Below are 17,988 nucleotides of genomic sequence, written 5' to 3' on the forward strand. Positions count from 1 at the left end.
ATGCTCAGGAGCTCCTTGGTACCACCACTCTGCTTGCTCCAGGATGCTGCCATTAAGGTTACAGTGGTAAACTTCTTCTCTAAGGACTGTTAATTGGCATATAATTGTAGATCCAAGGGAGACTCAGAACCTTCTCTAAATAAAAGTATGATTAATATCAGGCCTCCCCGTTAACCAGAAATGCTCCTCAGAACCCAAAGCATTTCCCGGAACACAATCAGTCATGAGACTTGTCCAGGTTCTGTGGATGTCTACACTTTGTCTATAAGACTGCACTTAAATAAGAAAGATTGTGACCGAGTGAGCTGAGGGTCACTCTGGTCAACATGGGCTGTTTGAGAGTGTGGTTGAGAAAAAGAGCGGTTTGGAGAAGCCCAGCAAGGGACTTCATCCAGCCCAAGCGCCTGAAGTGGGTACCTCTGTTGAGACCTCAAGCATGGGTGGTGAGAATGCTCCTCATTCTGACTATCAACAAGCTTGCAGAAACTACAGTGTTTATCAACTCTGGAAACCCAAACCATCAGATTTTCATGCTGCAGCTTTGCAGCATTCCCTTTGATGTGTGAACTTTGAAGTCTCTTGAAGAAAAATTATTTTCTCGTGGTTTTTTAAATTATGTTGTTTCTGTTTACTATGGTGACAACAGAGCACAGGTCAGATATATCAAGCCAGGCTTGCAAATCCTACAAATGTTCCTGAAGCTCATGTCTCTCAGAAATCCTGACAACTCCCAACTTCCTATGAAGTCAATATCTATCACCTGGGAGTCCATGGAAAGCACAAGTTCGAACCAAAAAATCCTATCTGTTCTAATTCTCTAATTCAACGTTTTACCAAAATGGATGTAACCATAACTTGACCTATGAAATTACAGGGATTTTATTTTTTGAGCGAGCAAGAGAAGAAAAATTTAAAAGGGGTCCTTTCTACTCTTCAGAGACTTTAATGAATTCAAGTGCCTTATCTCAGACTTACCTAATAGTTTGGGTGGAAATGAAAAACTGATTAATATATCAAGCTCACTTTTCCCTTTCTCAATTTTAAAATAAATTGGCTGTTTAATCTTTCCTTGACCTGCAATAGCCAGACATAGCACCATGAACTTTTCAGAAAGTGAGCAGAATTCATGGCTAATGAGCAAAGCTGATTCCTAGGAAGATTTTCTGAGTTCATTTCTTCATGTGAAAAGGAGGTAGAAGGCTCAAAAAAGGAAGCAAGCTGAAGTGCCTGCCTTTGTGCTGCCCAGTCCCTATCCTAGGGATGCACCAGAGCATGGCAGAGTGCCCTTTGTGCACAAACAAAACCCCGTTTCACCAAAACTGCCTCTGCCTCAGACGTATGATATTGGTATATCAGCTTTATATCTCTGAGTAACATTTTGAATAAATGTGTGAGCTCAAAGGCAGGTACAAGGTGTCTATGGTGGATATTTCTTTTCTATCCATGCTCAGGACACAGACCCCACCCCTCTGTTGCAGCTAGACCATGTGATTTCTGACAACCAGCAGGAAGATTTTTGGTTGTGAATCAAGAAATCATTAGATCCAAATGACCCAAATAAGGGTTGACATTTCCTGTGGAAGTGACAGAGAAAGCTGCCTTCAGAGTCCTTATCCAGACACTTCCTTAATAAAGATTAGAAACTGGACTAAAGGCACTTGCTGTGGCTTGAATCTCAACACTAATGGAAAACTATTTGGGAAGCAATTGCTTGTGAAACACACCTCAGAGAATTGGTTTTTCAGTATGCTTAATGTGACACCTCTTGTGTAATGATCCTTGTGAAAAGTTTATTTGAATTTTATGATGATGTTTTGGTTTCCAGTAAAAAGTCTGATAGTTAAACGGTAAGTTACATTGGCTGCTATACTGTTACCTGGTGATTCTTATACCATTAACAAACAGCTAATGTGTGATGGCAAAATAGCAAATTACATGTGCCCATGAAGATTTTGTGCAGAATACAGATTTGAATTTTTTGAGTATGCACAATTTCAGAGCACTTGACATGAAATGAATGCATCTGTCATTGTTCTTCAGTGGTCTTGTGCTTTACAACTGCATGCTGTATATTTAAACCTAGAGCCTAATTCTCATGTACATTGAGATATCTTCATCACTTTACCAGGGACATTCAAATAACAGAGACAGCCCCAGAAGAGATATTTTATGTAACTTCAAAAATTAGGGATGAGATACAGTCATTACTGAGCACAGTGATCCTGTCTGTACATATACCAGACCTCAGCTCTGATTTTGATCGTGACAAGAAGACTGGAAATGTTCTTATCCAAAGATACAACTTTGTAAACATTGGAAAGAGAGACCGTGATTGATGACCTCCTAAATTTTTCATAGGTATGTGTCTCCAGTGTAAATAGAATGATTTCAGTTGCAGATGAGGGCTCTTCGTAACACAGTGATTTATTTTGCCGCTGTAAGATTATTTATTGGCAATGCATTCAAGTGGCATTGGAAAAATTAGCAGAACTCACCATAGCATCCTGTTTTCTAATTAAGTGTGGACAGATTATTGAATTAATCTTTCACCTTTCTTGTATTTTAAATCTTACATTGCAAATTTGTCATCTTCAATTTTTCCTTTAATCAAGGTTTACATTTTCAGAGCATATGCTCATACTTATAAATGCCTATGAGGCATATGTGGTAATTATGCACCTCCCTCTCTTTCTCTCTCTTCCCCCGTCTCCATCTATAAAGAATGACTTCTTATTCTTCTGTCTGTAAAATAAAACATATTGTGCTCACAAGCAGGCAAGGAGGGGAGCTGTGAGATCTGCATGCCACAGGAATGCCCTTTCCTGGGCAGGCATAGGCAGAAGCAAGGCTGATCTCACAGTTACTGAATCATCTGGTAAGAGCTTAAAATGCAATATTGGTCTTTAATTCTCACTTTGGAAAGTTAAAGGGTTTTCCCCACTCTTCTCGTCACTGTCATCTTTTACACTCCCATCACTGTTCTGCATCCCACCAACCCACTAGTATCACATCTTACTTAGAGTGAGCTTCTTTAACCATGATCTGAGGCCCACTTTTGTCCACAGTAAGTTAGACACAAAGCTGGGATGTGGGACCTAATGGAAATAAATGTCAGGGTATTAAAATGCTGAATGTAAACATACAATATAAACGTTGCAGAGAAGGTTATCCCCCCAGCCTAATGTCTCTAGAGGCAATCATCTGCAAGGGAAGTAATTGCAGTCCTGTCAAGCTTCTTGGGTGCAATAGAGAGCATGTCCTTGGAAGGGAAAAAAGCACTTACTTTCATCTGTTTGTAGATCTCTGAGAAACAAAGCTGTGCAAAGCCATCTCTACATCTGCACGAGCTGTGAAGGAATTGGTGAGGAGAAGGGCCTCTAGAGGAATTTCTAGATGTGTATTATTTCAAAACAACTGTGAGAAGAACTGGACTTGCTACTTGGAGATGCCTTGCCATAACTCTGCAAATGATTTTCGTAAGAAAAATGGGAGATACAATATTTGCTCATTTTGTTCAAAAAAGCCAACAGGGAATGACATTTGAACAGCACATTTCGATAGAAAATACAGGACAGTATTCTTCTCACAGAGACAGTGTCTGTTGCTTTTAACCATGAAACCAGGGGTTTTTTCACATTTGCCATCACTAACAAGACGGCCAGATGCGGAGACATACTTACAGCTTTTTACCGGCTAGGCTCATAGTTCAATGCCTTAGAAAGCCTCGGGCAGCCTAGAGAGGTAGCACGGGCAATCCAGCATTTCAGTAGCTCTAAAAGCGGTAAATCACAGCTGCAAAACTGGTATCACCAGCAGAAGCAAAGAGGGAGAAACATAGCTTTTGGTTTGCCTAATTACCGCAATTAGAAGCTTTTAAACAGAAACAGACGACAAGATGTTCACAGAAAGGGTGCAAGCCAAAGAGGGTGGGTCCTCCCTTGGTCCTTTCTTTTATTTGGAGAAGGGGAAAGGGGAGGACTGGGGGCGGACCCAGGGTGACCGGCCAATCAGACACTGCTAAAGAGTTTGAGTTACATTTGGCTTTGCCCGTGCTTGGAACAAAGGGGTTCAGAGCACATGGCAGAGGCAAGTGTCTTGGGGAGGGGGAAGGGAAGCTCAGAACAGGCAGCAACAATTCCCTATTTTTTTTTCTTTAAAGCTGGGCTGTAACTCTTAGTAATTTACAGTGCATAGAACAGTAACAAAACAACAGTGTAAAACATAATTGGAATCTATCATCCCTACAACTCGACAGTACCTAGGATGTCTTTAAACTCAGTTAAAGTTCCCCAGTTAAAACTCAGGGGGCTAGTCAGGACATCTATGATATGGGCTATCAGGACGAAGATTTACAAAATACAGTGCAAAATGTGAGTGCAAAACAGTGCAACTTAACTTAAGGGATTAACATCAAAATCTGCAGTAGGGGGTTTATATGAGGGTGCAAAATCAGGACCCTTTTACGGCGTCTCCTCCAGGAGGCAGTTTTAACCTCCTTAACTTTTGAGGGAGTGACATAAGGTTTTACCCATTCCCCTGGGATCCACCTCAGTCCTTGAGGGGTAGATATACTGGCATATCCATGTCCCCAAGTTACAAGTTTGTATGGTCCTTGGATTTTTTGAGTCTCTGGGTCCCAGATCAGGACTTCTGGATTTTCCTTCAGCTTCTGTCTCCCGGTGTTCTGGAAATGATGATAGATGGGAGGGTTCGGATCCTCAAAGGTGCCGTTCAGGAAGTTTATGGTAAACAACGCTTTGCTGAGTCTGAGGACAGGTGAGTTGAGTTTAGTGGTCCCTGATTGTTGTAGCAGCATTTGCTTGAGGGTTTGATGGGCACGTTCGACAATGCCTTGTCCAGTTGGGGAGTGAGGAATACCTGCAACATGTCGAAATCCCCACTGCTGACGGAAGTTTTTAAACTCCTGAGAGGTGTAGGCAGGTCCATTATCAGTTTTTATCTCCTCAGGTATACTGAGCACAGCAAAAGCTTGGACAAGATGTTTTTCAACATCCTTAGCTTTTTCACCTGCATGTGCAGAGGCATACATAGCATCAGAGAAGGTATCAATAGAAACATGAACATATTTTAATCTCCCAAATTCAGGGAAATATGTGACATCCATCTGCCACACTTCACCGCTATTAATGCCTCTGGGATTGACCCCCATGCCCAGTGATGGAAGCTGTAGCTTCTGGCAGTTGGGACATGTTACCACTATTGCTTTTGCCTGTGTCTGCGACAGATGGAACATGCAGATAAGAGCAGGAATATTTTGATGGTACATGGCATGGCTCAATTTTGCTTGTTCAAAAACTTGGGGGAGCTTTGGTAAGTCGGCTGATCAACTATGTCTGCTGGCATAGCCAGAGCATCAGCTCTACGATTACCCTCTGCAATAAATCCTGGCAGGTTTGTATGTGACCTCGCATGCATGACAAAATAGGCATGCTCTCAGTGGGAAACCAGATAAATTAGCTTTGAGAGCAAATCATAAATTTTTTTGTTTGAGATTTCTTTTAGGAGACCATGCTCAGCTCTAGCAGTTACTCCAGCTACATATGCTGAGTCTGTGACCAAATTAAAGGGTTCTTTGAACCTCTCAAATGCTCTAACGACAGCTGCTAGTTCAGCTACTTGTGGTGATCCCTGGATTACTTTGATGTCAGATTCCCACTTTTGCATCTTTGGGTTTTTCCATGTGATCACGGACTTTTTACTCTTTCCTGAAGCATCAGTAAAATGGTAATCACATCGAGGGGTTTTCTACTCTGAATCTCTCGAGGGATGAAAGAGAATGCCAGATTAAACAATGTATATTTTGGGTAATGATTTGAGATTTGGCCTGAGTAACTATCTAATGCAAATTGTAAATTTATATTATTTTGAAGCAGGTGATCTAATGTGTCTGTTGTTACAGGTAAGTAGATGAATGCAAAGTCACATCCTGCCAGGGTGTGGAGCCTTGCTCTAGCCTTCATGATAATTTTTGCCATTAGTTCTTGTGGCTGTGTGATGGTCTTAGGCGGTTGGAGTGGAAGGAATACCCATTCAGTTATGATGAGGGGTTCCTTCTGCTCTTTGTCCCACTGAAATATGAGGCCATGAAAGCGTGGTACCTTCCCTAGAATGACAAGCTTAAAGGGTAGGGAGGGCTGGTACCTGTGTGCTTGTCTGGTGGAAATGATCTCTTGTATCTTTTTGAAAGACTGCCTTGCCTCTTCTGTCAGGGATCTAGGGCATGCTGGACCGCCTTCCCCTTTTACCAGGTTTGCAATAGGAGGTACATCTTCTGTGGCAAGTCCTAACCAGGACCTTAAATAATTCAGTGTCCCACAGATCTGTTGCACTTCCTCTCGTGTTTTTGGGTTATTATTAATGGTGATGGGTGTTGGGGTGATAGAGGTTTCTGTGATTTTGAGTTCGAGGTATTTCCAAGGGCTTGTTCTCTGCATTTTTTCTGGTTGTAATTCAAAGCCCTTGGCCTCTAGGGCCTCCATCACCATGTTAAGTGTCTGCTCGAGATACTGATTATTGGGAGCACACACCAGCACATCATCCATGTAATGCAGGATGATGGCTTTCTCTGCTTTGGCACGGATGGGAGATAGAATTTTAGCAATATACTCTTGGCAGAGAGTTGGGGAATTTTTCATACCTTGGGGAAGCACAAGCCAATGATAACATTCCATGGGAGTTTCACGATTAATAGAGGGCACATAAAATGCAAATCGAGGGGCATCTGCAGGGTGGAGTGGAATATGAAAGAAGCAATCTTTAATATCAAGAACAGCTAAATGCCAATGTTGTGGGAGCATTGAAGGTGATGGCATACCTGATTGAAGGGGTCCCAAGTCTTCAATAACCTTATTGATTTCTCTAAGATCTTGGAGGAGCCTATATTTGTTCTTTCCTGGTTTTTGTATTACAAACACAGGAGTATTCCAGGGGCTATTACTTGGTACTATATTCCCTTTAGCCAACTGTTCAGCTACTAATGTTTTGAGTGCCTCTAAGTTTTCTTCTTTTAGCGACCACTGGTTAACCCACACTATTTTCCAAGTTAGCTTTTGTGGTTGGCAACTCAGCTCCAACAGCCACAAGGGAAAATTTTGATGTCTAGGGATGATATCAATTTTTGTTCCACACTGAGACATGGCATCCCTTCCCCACAGGGTGAATTTGGTGTCCAGGACATATGGACGAAGTGTCGCTATTTGTCCTTCAGGACCTTCAATTTGAATGGTGTTTTTGGATTGCTTCACAGTTTGGGTACCTCCAATCCCTTGTATGATGCTCTGAGACTGCAATTCCCATTGCACAGGCCACTTATCAAATGGAATGACAGACACATCAGCACCTGTGTCTATCATTCCCATGATACTGATTTTATGTGATCTGTGACAGAGCTTACATTCTATTACAGGTTTGTCGTTTCCCAAAACCTCAGTCCAATACATGGTTGGGATATGACCATCTGTGGGCAGGTATTTGGGCAGTGGAATGGCCTGTGACTTGACCCTTTGGCATAAAGTATGGTGGATATATACGTTGTACCATTAGGTTAGAACACCCGTTCTGATCCACTTTCATGAGTGTGGGTGTAACCTCTATCCCAGAAGGTGTTTCCCAAGTGTCCCCAATAACAAAAAGGTATGTAAAGTCTGGCATGTGGTCCACATTCTGGAATGAGAAGGGTATTACAATCTGTTTGTTGTTGTTGAAATGGTGTGTTTCATCACAGGTTACCTTAAACCTGAATCCAGAAGTCCAAGATGCTTTGTCTGCAGCTCCATTTATGTTGGAACACGGGGCTGTTAGGACGTGTTGAGTCGCTAGTTTCCCTGCTGTTGACCTGGGGAAACAGTCTTTGGAGAGTTTTTATCAGCAATTATAATTGCTCTGCAATTGCAAGCTCCATGTCCCTTTTTCTGACAACGATAGCATATAAGGTTACCTCGAGATTGAGTTTCCCCTGTATCCATAGCATTCTCCACAAGCTCTCCCACCATCCCCACTTTTTTCAAAAAGGGAACAGCTGTGTTCAGCTGCACCTTCTTTGTACAGGCTTTGAGGATGGATTCAACAGTAGGAGGAGGATGCAGAGGGAGAGTGAGGATGACTTGTTTGCAAGCGTCATTTGTATTCACTTGGAGCAGTTCGAGTAGGAGCACTTGTTGGAGGTCAGGATTAGGGACCTGGGAAAAGATAGCTTCACGCAAACGGTTATAAAGTGAATAATATTTTCATTTGGCAATTGCTTGATGTTGGTATAATGAGATGTAGGAGTCTGAGATGGTAATAATGTTAAGGCCTTTTCAGCACCACATGTGATTTCAGTAAGAACTGCACGAGGGATAAACATTGCTTATTTTTGGGGATTTGCCATATTATTGTCACCAGATAAAAGGTCTAATGTGATATAATTGTTGCCAAAGTCCAGGTAATTATGTGGAGTTTGCCACAAAATTTGCAATAAATCAGATAAAATTATTTTCCGTTGTTGTTTCCACAACACAAAATCACCAGGTGTGAGAAGAGTTTGCATCATTGTAATTAAATCATGAGGTACAAGTAAGTGAGTAGCAAAAGTAGCACTTAAAAGGCTCTTAAAATAATTACTATGCCTCCCAAACTCCTTAATTGCCTTGCACAAGTCTTTAATATTAGAATAAGGAAAGGGTGTCCAGCCAGGGTTAGCTATTATGCTAGTAACAGAGAGTGTAGCAGTAGCAGCAGCAGTTACTTCCTGGTAGCCATGGGTTTCAGGATTTAAGGGGGTAGTCACATGACTGTGGGAACCAGGGGCGGGACAATGGGAAGCAGGGGCGGGGAGTGGAGGGGCAGGGGCGGGGAGTGGAGGCGGGGACACGGCCGGAGGAGGGGAGGGGTTGGGGGCGGGGTTGTGGGAGGCAGGGGCGGCACTTGAGCCGTGGGCAGGAACAGAGGGAGGGGTGAAACACGAAGCTGTGGGGGTGGGGTTGGGGGCGGGGACAGGTTCTGACGCGAGAGTGGGAGGGGATGGGGACAAGAAGGGATTTGTGGGGTGGGGGAGAAAGGGATTGTGGGAGGTGTAGTTTAGAGATGAAAAAACATTGCATCCGCCATTATTGGAGACAAACTCAGAGAAAAGGGGCTGGGCAGAGGGGGTTTTTCCCGGGCTGTGAGCACACGGCAATGGCTGTCCTGGGAACAAAGAGATCAGGGGAGAAGGGATTTTTATGCGTGCTTAAAACATGAGGGCTAGAAACTGGGGACAAAGGAGTGGAGAAAAGGGGTTGGGAAGCTCCTGGGACGGGCTCCAGATTCCCGTCCAAGGGAGGGTGCTGAGGAAACACAGGTGAGCCAGGAGGATGATGGCACTCCTGTGCTGAAAAGCAGTCTGCTCTATCTGTGTTTTCCAGTGTAGGGGAAGAGGGGTCAGGGACACAGGGGTTAGAAGAGGGTGTAAGGGAATTAAAAGAGGATTTCTGTGGTGGCTTTTCATGTACTGCTTTTTTCTCCAGCAAAGTATAACTTAGTAACAGGAGAGGAAAACATTTTGAAACTGTTTCGTCTCCTGAATGCTTAAGAGAGGAGAGTTTTCTCCCAACATTATCCCAAAATTCAGAAGATCTCATGTCCTTGGAGTTCAGATTAGGAAAGTACTGAAAAAGCCATTGTACAAAAGATTGAACTAGATTTTTAGGGTATTTATGCCCAGTACAAGAAAGGTAGCTTTGAACTTGGTAGTATATTCTCTATGATGTGCAGAAACCTCAGATCCCATTACAAATGCAGCACCACAAACTTCAGCCCCAAATCGCAAAAAAAGAGAAAAAGAGGGAAAAAAAAAAAAAAAAAAAGAGAAAGTTTGCACCAGCACCAGCTTAAGACACGAGCCCCTAAACCAGCAGGGAAATACTCACCAGAATTCTGGATTTATCACAAGAAAGCAGGTCTGGAGAAAAAAATAAGCAAAGTGGGTCTTCTACTTTTCAGCCGTTCCCTCGCCACGTGGTGTGGGGGAGGGTTCAGGCTGAGGCTCTGGGCTCGATGTTACACAAAAAGTAACAGCTCGCTACACAGAGCTGGCACGGCAGGAGGTACAGAGCTAATTCCAGCAGACACGCAGCTGCTGGGACACCCTAAAGGTGTCTCTGAACTGGGGTTCAGAGAGAGCACGCTGGGCACCAGATGCAGAGATATACTTACAGCTTTTTACCGGCTAGGCTCATAGTTCAATGCCTTAGAAAGCCTCGGGCAGCCTAGAGAGGTAGCACGGGCAATCCAGCATTTCAGTAGCTCTAAAAGTGGTAAATCACAGCTGCAAAACTGATATCACCAGCAGAAGCAAAGAGGGAGAAACATAGCTTTTGGTTTGCCTAATTCCCACAATTAGAGCTTTTAAACAGAAACAGATGACAAGATGTTCACAGAAAGGGTGCAAGCCAAAGAGGGTGGGTCCTCCCTTGGTCCTTTCTTTTATTAAGAGAAGGGGAAAGGGGAGGACTGGGGGTGGACCCAGGGTGACCGGCCAATCAGACACTGCTAAAGAGTTTGAGTTACATTTGGTTTTGCTCGCGCTTGGAACAAAGGGGTTCAGAGCACATGCCAGAGGCAAGTGTCTTGGGGAGGGGGAAAGGAAGCTCAGAGCAGGCAGCAACAGCCAGGGACAACCATGAAATATAGTACAAAATATTTCCAAAGCTGAGGCAGAGTGTGAGCATCATTGTCCTGAGCTTGACCAGGGAAAACCTGCAATCTGAGCTCTCCTCACAGTGCAAAGGGCTCAGAGCAGCCAAGGAGCAGATGCTTGAGATTAATTAGGTTTGTCACTCTTGGAAGAAAACTGCTGACATTGCTTTGTTCTGATGCAGAGACACTGTTTTGTCTCCTGAATACCTTCTAGTTTACAAATATATTTATAAATCAGTTAATTTGATTCAAACCAAACCTTGTGAGTCTGGATCTCACTCTCTAAAGCTTTTTGCTTCAGCTGTCCAAGCTTATCTGCAAACTACCTCACAGTGACCTGTGAAAGTAAGGGAGGATTTAGACTTACTTCATCAACAGGTGAAACCAAAACCCTGTCTTAAAATCTAGCCTTAGCGCACCTTCTGTAAAGCTTTTCTGTAGGAAGTACAATCTTTTCTCAGAGAACGACCTTGGCCTTAGTAAATGTCACAGTTGGATCATCAAAGCCAGGTCCTTTGCCTGTTTTCAACACCCGAGTATCTTCTCCTGCCACCAGAATCTGTCCTCATTGCACTGGCCTCTGGCTGGCTCCTGCTGTGGACAGTAGTGGTGGAGGACAATGGTCAGGCTGGAGTGATAGCCCAGGAAGTGGAAGAGCCCCAGCCTCATGCCATGGGAATACACAACAGCACTGCTTGGTTATCTGGGAAAGCCATGGACACATCACTGTCTCACTCACTCTATTTTGACCCCTGTGCAACAGCAGCCCTCAGTGGCTGGGCACGGGCCTGGGTAGCCCTGCCTCCCACCCCCACTTCCAGACCTTCTCCCACAGGGATGATGAGGGGTGTTTTACACCATCTCCTTCTGCCGATTCCCCACAGCTTCCCAGTGCTCATTGCAACATCAAAAAAGGAATAGCTGCTCATGGCTGCTATGATTTCTGATTAATTGAAACACTTTCTTAACTTGAGATCAAACACTGATGAATCATCCTCTCTTCTACGCTGTTTTAGAAACTGGATAATTTATATGACTATATCTTCATTGAATATTAATAGTTTTCTCAGTAACTTGGTACATTTGAAAAACAGATTCAGACATCAGCAGGATAAAAGGGCACAGTTTTGGAAAAATTTAGATTAATTCTAATATTACTACAACTACCAGGTTTTTAGTAGTTATGTAAAACAACTTTTACAAATCCATAACACTACCTTCATTATTTACACTTGTTGCATCTCAGTGTATCTCTCTTCTTCCTCAAATATCTTCAACAGAAGTTCACAGTATCTCCAGAAGTCTTTGAAGTCCTCAAAAATCTTGCATATGAGTTTTCTGCTTTGTGTTTACTTCACAATTTTTAGGAGACTTCATTCTAAATCCTTAATACGTATATGAAACACTGTGCAACAACTTGTAAAAGCACATTGGCATTTTTGGAACAAACACCTAGAAATTTTGTGTTGGATGTAGCATTGTGCATGGCGAGATATAAGTGAAGTAAAGAAGAAGAAATTGCTTGAGGACGAAATCAGTGGAAGATGTAAGGAGCTCAGATGCTCAAATAAAAGAGAAAAAAAAAAGGTAGGGAAAGGGAAAAGATACCAAGGACAATTTTGCTGCTTTGATAATCATTTGAAGTAAAATACCTTTCTGTGGCCTGGCTGTCTTGTCTTCCAATATTGAATCTTATGATATACCCATATTTTAAAAAACTGTCAAGTTCTAAACTCATATTTGTGACAGGTTCATTTTCAAGTCACTTCCTGACAAATCCTTCAGCTGGAAAGATAACAAAAAGTGTGAAATTAATTTATAGGGATTCTTTATTACATGGAAGTTTAACAGAAGTAGCTGCCTAACCAAAGAAGTGCTATTCATACTGGAATTCAAATGTGTGTCCTGAGGAGGAAGGTGACAGAACTGCTGGTGGATCCTATGGAAACTGGAGACTTTTTCATCAGATCATATGTGAGGATATTTTGCCTGTTTGTCACTGTCATCCTTTCCCACTCACCCCACGCTGACTTCTGAGCAATTTTAAAACCTCGTCACGTCTGACGCAAATGCTTTAACAAGGGCTGAGCCCCACCATTGTTGGCAGGTAAGAGGGAGGGACAGCTCCCCACAGCAAGTCTTGGGGGACCACCTCCAAGCCCAAGGAAATTAAAGAAGCTTTCTCTCACCCCACGGCCCCCACTGCTTGATGTAAAGTCCTTGATATGGTGGGATTCTTGCTTAGATAATTTGCATCTGTTTCTTCTAGTGTTCCTTTTGATGGGCATGATGAAAGACGTGAGGGCTCTTTGCAAAGGGCTGGAGGACAGAGCAGGAGGGTCACAAAACCTTGGGTTGGTCTAAGGAAAGATGCCTCCCTGTTGAGTGTTTGGGCCCTGCTGTTCCCTGTGGTTCCCTGCGAGTCAGAGCTCTGTGAGAGCCCTTTTCCTCTCCCCCCTTTTCATTCTTTCACATCTCACCCACCAGTATGACTTTGCTCCCAGGTTCTCCCTCTTGTTAGTGGAGACCAGTGAATGACATGTTAACCTGGAAGCACCCATGCCTTTGGGAGAGTCCTCACTTCTACTGGGCTTGCAGTCATCTGAAATGAGATTACTGGTCTGCCTCAGACACTTGATAATTTCTGTCCCATTAACAATTCAGACAGTCTTAAGAAACTAATTCTTTGTACGTTTGAGGCACAAAACAAGAAGTAGTCAAATTAAGAAGGTGAGAAAATCAAGTCTTTTAGGAATGCCTACCAGTAAACCTCACTCAGTCATTATTTGGCTAGAAACAAAAACTTCCATCCCTTCAAAAAGTTACACACCAGACTGTGTCATTCTCTTATCTAGAGCCTGCTTCTGCATACCTCCCAGCCCTACTCAAAGAATGGCTAAATTCCTGAACTCTGCTGAATTTCTCATCTTTCTGGTCACTTGCAGCCATAAGAGATGGGTGTCATCTAGGTTCATACCATTCTCCATTAAGGCAAAGCTGTCATATTTTAATTAATTAAGAGATGCATGAGGTCTTATCTCAGAGTGGCCATTAAAGCCCTGGCTCTCCATCCCATTGCCCTCACAGATGCATTGTACTGCGTGTACACAAATAGTTTTGGTAGTTTGTATTGATTATAAAATTGTGCCCTGAACAGTTTCCTAGACAGTTGATTTACCCAGGACATCCAGAATAATTAATTCAGACAGAAATGATGAGCAAATCTGCAGCTGTGCTGGCTCCCACATAAGATGCCAACTTGCAAGTTCACTTGGCTCTCTGTATCCACAGCTGCACACAGAGCTGGGGGCATTGGCTGTTCCGTGCACAGGCAACACTGCCTGTCTGTGGCCAGGAATGTGAAGGAGGAATGGCTGTTTAGTAAAATTTACTTCAGTTGGCACAGTGTTTGTCCAAATGATGGAAGCATATCACATGCCTTGCATGTGTTCCAAATTGTGGAAGAGAAGTCTTCCTGTATTTTCATATGCAATTAGTAATAATAACAATAATAATAACAACAACAACAATTTTTATTATTATTGTTACTAGTAGTAGTAGTAAAGAGGATTTAGATACATAAAAGCATAAGGACTGCAGTGTTTAAGTTTTAGCTTCTTATTAGAATACATCAAGGAATGAAATTCAGGTTCCTACTTCTCCTGACCATCACCAGGAAGAAGCAGATGCTTGGAAACAGAGTGCAAACATCCAATGCAGAGTCAGACCACTTGGGGTTAGTCAGAAGGAAGTGTGGAACTCTCCTATCCTGCCCATCTTCAAGTTAATAATCTCATCAGCTGTTTGCTCTTTCCTAAAATTAAAGAACTAAACCACTCTGCCAAAGAGCTCAAGGGAACTGCTGTGGTCTTTTAAAATGACGGGAAGGATGCTGCTCATTTTAACTAATTTGAGAAGTGGATTGCATACGGATCTACCATAATTGGTGTACACTCACTGCACAATGCATAAAAGGCAATGCAAATTGCTCTGCGGTTTATTCTTAGCGTTAGAAAAGAAGGATGAAGGCATCGCCATTGACCTTCACATAAAGCTCTGGTTAGTGAAAGTAGACTGGGGGGTGATACTGTGCCTAGCAGTGCTGATAGATACACTTCCATTGCAGTAGGGAAAATACTTTGCTGATAATACTAGAATGACATAAGATTTATGCCAGAATAAAGGTGTCTACTCTAAGGCAGCATGTTGAATAAACATGGTCCAAGTGAAAGCTAGAGTGGTGAACGTTTTCTTGCCCATCTTAGAATGAAGATAGGTTGTGCTTATAAAATGTGCACGTCTTTCTTGAGTAGCTTATCCCAAGTTTTGTGCAGCAGATAATGAGAAACATGTTAAATATGTTTGGACACATCAAAGTTAAAAATATTACTCATAGATCTGAGGTCTATTACCTCAGGACAAATTACATATTCTATTTTTCATATGTTCTCCAGTACTTCATTAAACATTAGTGGTTTTCTATATGTTTTATACTTTTCCCTTGATATTTTCCTTAAAAAAATGGAAGATGACAGCATTTGCTTTCTGAATCAAACTCTGTATTTTTATACTAACTTTTGAAAGTAAGGGTTTGTCTCTGGCAGATTGGCTTGATTACAATTCTTTTATTAACTGAAATTCTTTTATTAATATACAGGCAAAGTCTACACACGTGGTCAAGTGTACAGCATGGAAAACAAACATCAGGTGAGAAAAAGCCTTTTCTCTTAAAAACATCAATAAACACATTTGCTAAGGGCTAGACTAATTTCGCCATCATTATTACTTCTACATTAAAGGCACTTCATCTCTTTTGCATCTTTTTAGACCATAAATTATTTAGGTGTGACTTTTCACAGAAGTAAAGCAGAGATTAGGAGAGCGCATACATAAACACCACTTTAATCTTGATGTCAAAACATGCATAGATTTATCTGGTGCCTTCTCTTCAATGGAGATGAGTCTATGGTTTTTTTTCTGTAGCTGTGCATCGTGAACAGAGGCTCTGATACTACAAACAATTCTAGGTCTTCTGTACTTCAAGGGTCTTCACAAGTGCCATAGTTTCCACATGCTCCCAAGACCTGTGGAAAAAGATGTGAGTTCTGTGCCTGAGGAACAGAAGGTGGCAAACACAACTAGAGCATGAAGGCCTTCATGAAGGAGCCACATGCAGCCCTGTGTACAGACTGTATCTTATGTGCAATAAGAGAAGGCTCTTAAAGAAGTTTTGTTGGTTTCTTGAGGGAGGAAGATGCTGGTAAGGGGTCTCCAAAATGTCAAAAATTGCCTTCTTCAAGTTAACCTTAGTTGTGTGGCCAGTTCTGAGGACCAGTAGACTGGTCTCGTTATGGGAGAAGGGATCCCACCCTTTGAGAACCTGAAAGCTTTGGAAAAGAGGGAGAAACAAAAGCTAAATACAAAATTGCACCTCAGAGTTGCATGCAGGAAGTGATACTTGCTTGGAGGAAACAAAAGAATTTGGGACTTGGAGAAAGTTTTGAGAGTTGCTTCAACTTACACTGACTCCACGATCAGAAAGTGTCCCAGTCAGCCTGCTGGATGGAATCTCTGCTCTGCCCCTTCCATGTAGTGATATACAAATAACTGATTGAGAAGCACAAGAGTGTGTGCTCTCAATCTATCCATGACTAAGAAGTGCAGAGCAGGCTTGCTGTCCCTGATATAACTTTGAATTTATCCTAGAATTGAGAAGGGATGGACTGGATGACATCCAGAGAAACGTTTCAACCTAAGTTCTTCTCTGGTGGAGAGGGCGATGATCAGCACAGTGACAGGGTGGAGTTGGTTTGGGAAACATGTCTTTAAATCACTTTTTCTTGCTATTCACCCGCAATCATTGTCCCACGTCTCAGATAGCATGGTGACTGCTGAGTGAGCAGTGTGTTGTTTTTGACCTGGATGCCTTCCTGTCACCAGTGCAATGGTCTGTACAGAAGGATCTGTTGTTGTTTAATGCTGGGGTTTCTGAGGTTGCAAGGATCTGCTGCTCGATTTTGGCCCAACACTTCAGTACGTCAACAGAGAAGCAGTCAAAAAAAAAAAAAAAGCTCCTTTTGAATTAGGCTGGTTTTGTTTGGGCGAAACAGGAAGATGATTCATGAACAGTGAACCTGACGAGAGCTCCAGGAAGATAATGCTGTGCTTCCTGAGCAAAAGGAGAGGTGATGGGCAGTGAGTGCTTTTGCACTTTAGGTTCATGACTTAGGCCACATAAATGTGCCACTGCAGATCAGGGCTGCTGTGGTATACGTCCCCAGGAGAAAAGAACCATTTCTTGTCCAGGGCTTTGAGTACAATCAAGAGAGAGAAACAGTTATGGGGACTATTTCTACTCACAAGGGGAAAACAGATTATTTGAGTCATTCATCACTGTCTGTTATAAAGTAATTCCACTGAAGCTGTAGATGGTCTGAATATAACATAATGTAGCAGTAGAGTAATATAAAAATAACAGATTCAAGATTTTTTTCTTCCTTTCCAAGAAGGAGCTATTATATTTATAATTGCATAGAGCAAAAGTACTTTTCTGGTTTCTTCAAGATTCATGATACAAATTTCCTGCTCTGTTCTCATGCTTTTCTGACTGGATGTATTTCACAACTGAGCATTTAGAGCTCCTTTTGCTTAAGAAACACTCCAGGATGGGATTTGTCCTATGACAGTAGGGATGAGCTGCCTTTCCACAGGAGCCCTGAGTTTGTGTCTTGAGTCACCTTCTGATGCACACTGTGATGTGCCATGGGACTGCCGCCAGTTACCCACAACAGGCACCTGTTTGCATCTTCTGTGACTCCTCTCCCACATCCTGGTGATAAGCACTTAGGTTTTGCTGTGAGACAGAGTTGGTATGTGGCTAAGTTATGTTACTGAACACAGGAATCTCTCTGCACCCCAAACCCAGTAATATAGACATTGTCTATGTGATGGTATTTTACCATAACTAAATATTATATGGATACAGTTAGACAGCTTTACTCCTATCTGAAGGGTGCTTTAAGCATCCTAGAGGTCTTAAGATCGTGTTACCCATGGCATTCAAACACTGGAGAGTGACTACATCTTCAGTTTTCAAAATAAAAGAATTACAAATTCCCATTTTCACGGAATGCTTCAACACCTGGCCAATTTGCCCTTAGGGATGTACAATAGAATTTTCAGGTTTCTGGAAGGAGAAGCAAGCCCAGAATTATATTTAAATCAAAGTAAATAGGAATAGTGAGGATTGACCTTGTTGGTACTGAAATGTTTATCCTCCATATCTTCCATTTTGTTTTGGTAGAAAGTAGC

This window comes from Corvus hawaiiensis, chromosome 1, assembly GCF_020740725.1.
Source record: "Corvus hawaiiensis isolate bCorHaw1 chromosome 1, bCorHaw1.pri.cur, whole genome shotgun sequence".
NCBI lineage: Eukaryota > Metazoa > Chordata > Aves > Passeriformes > Corvidae > Corvus > Corvus hawaiiensis.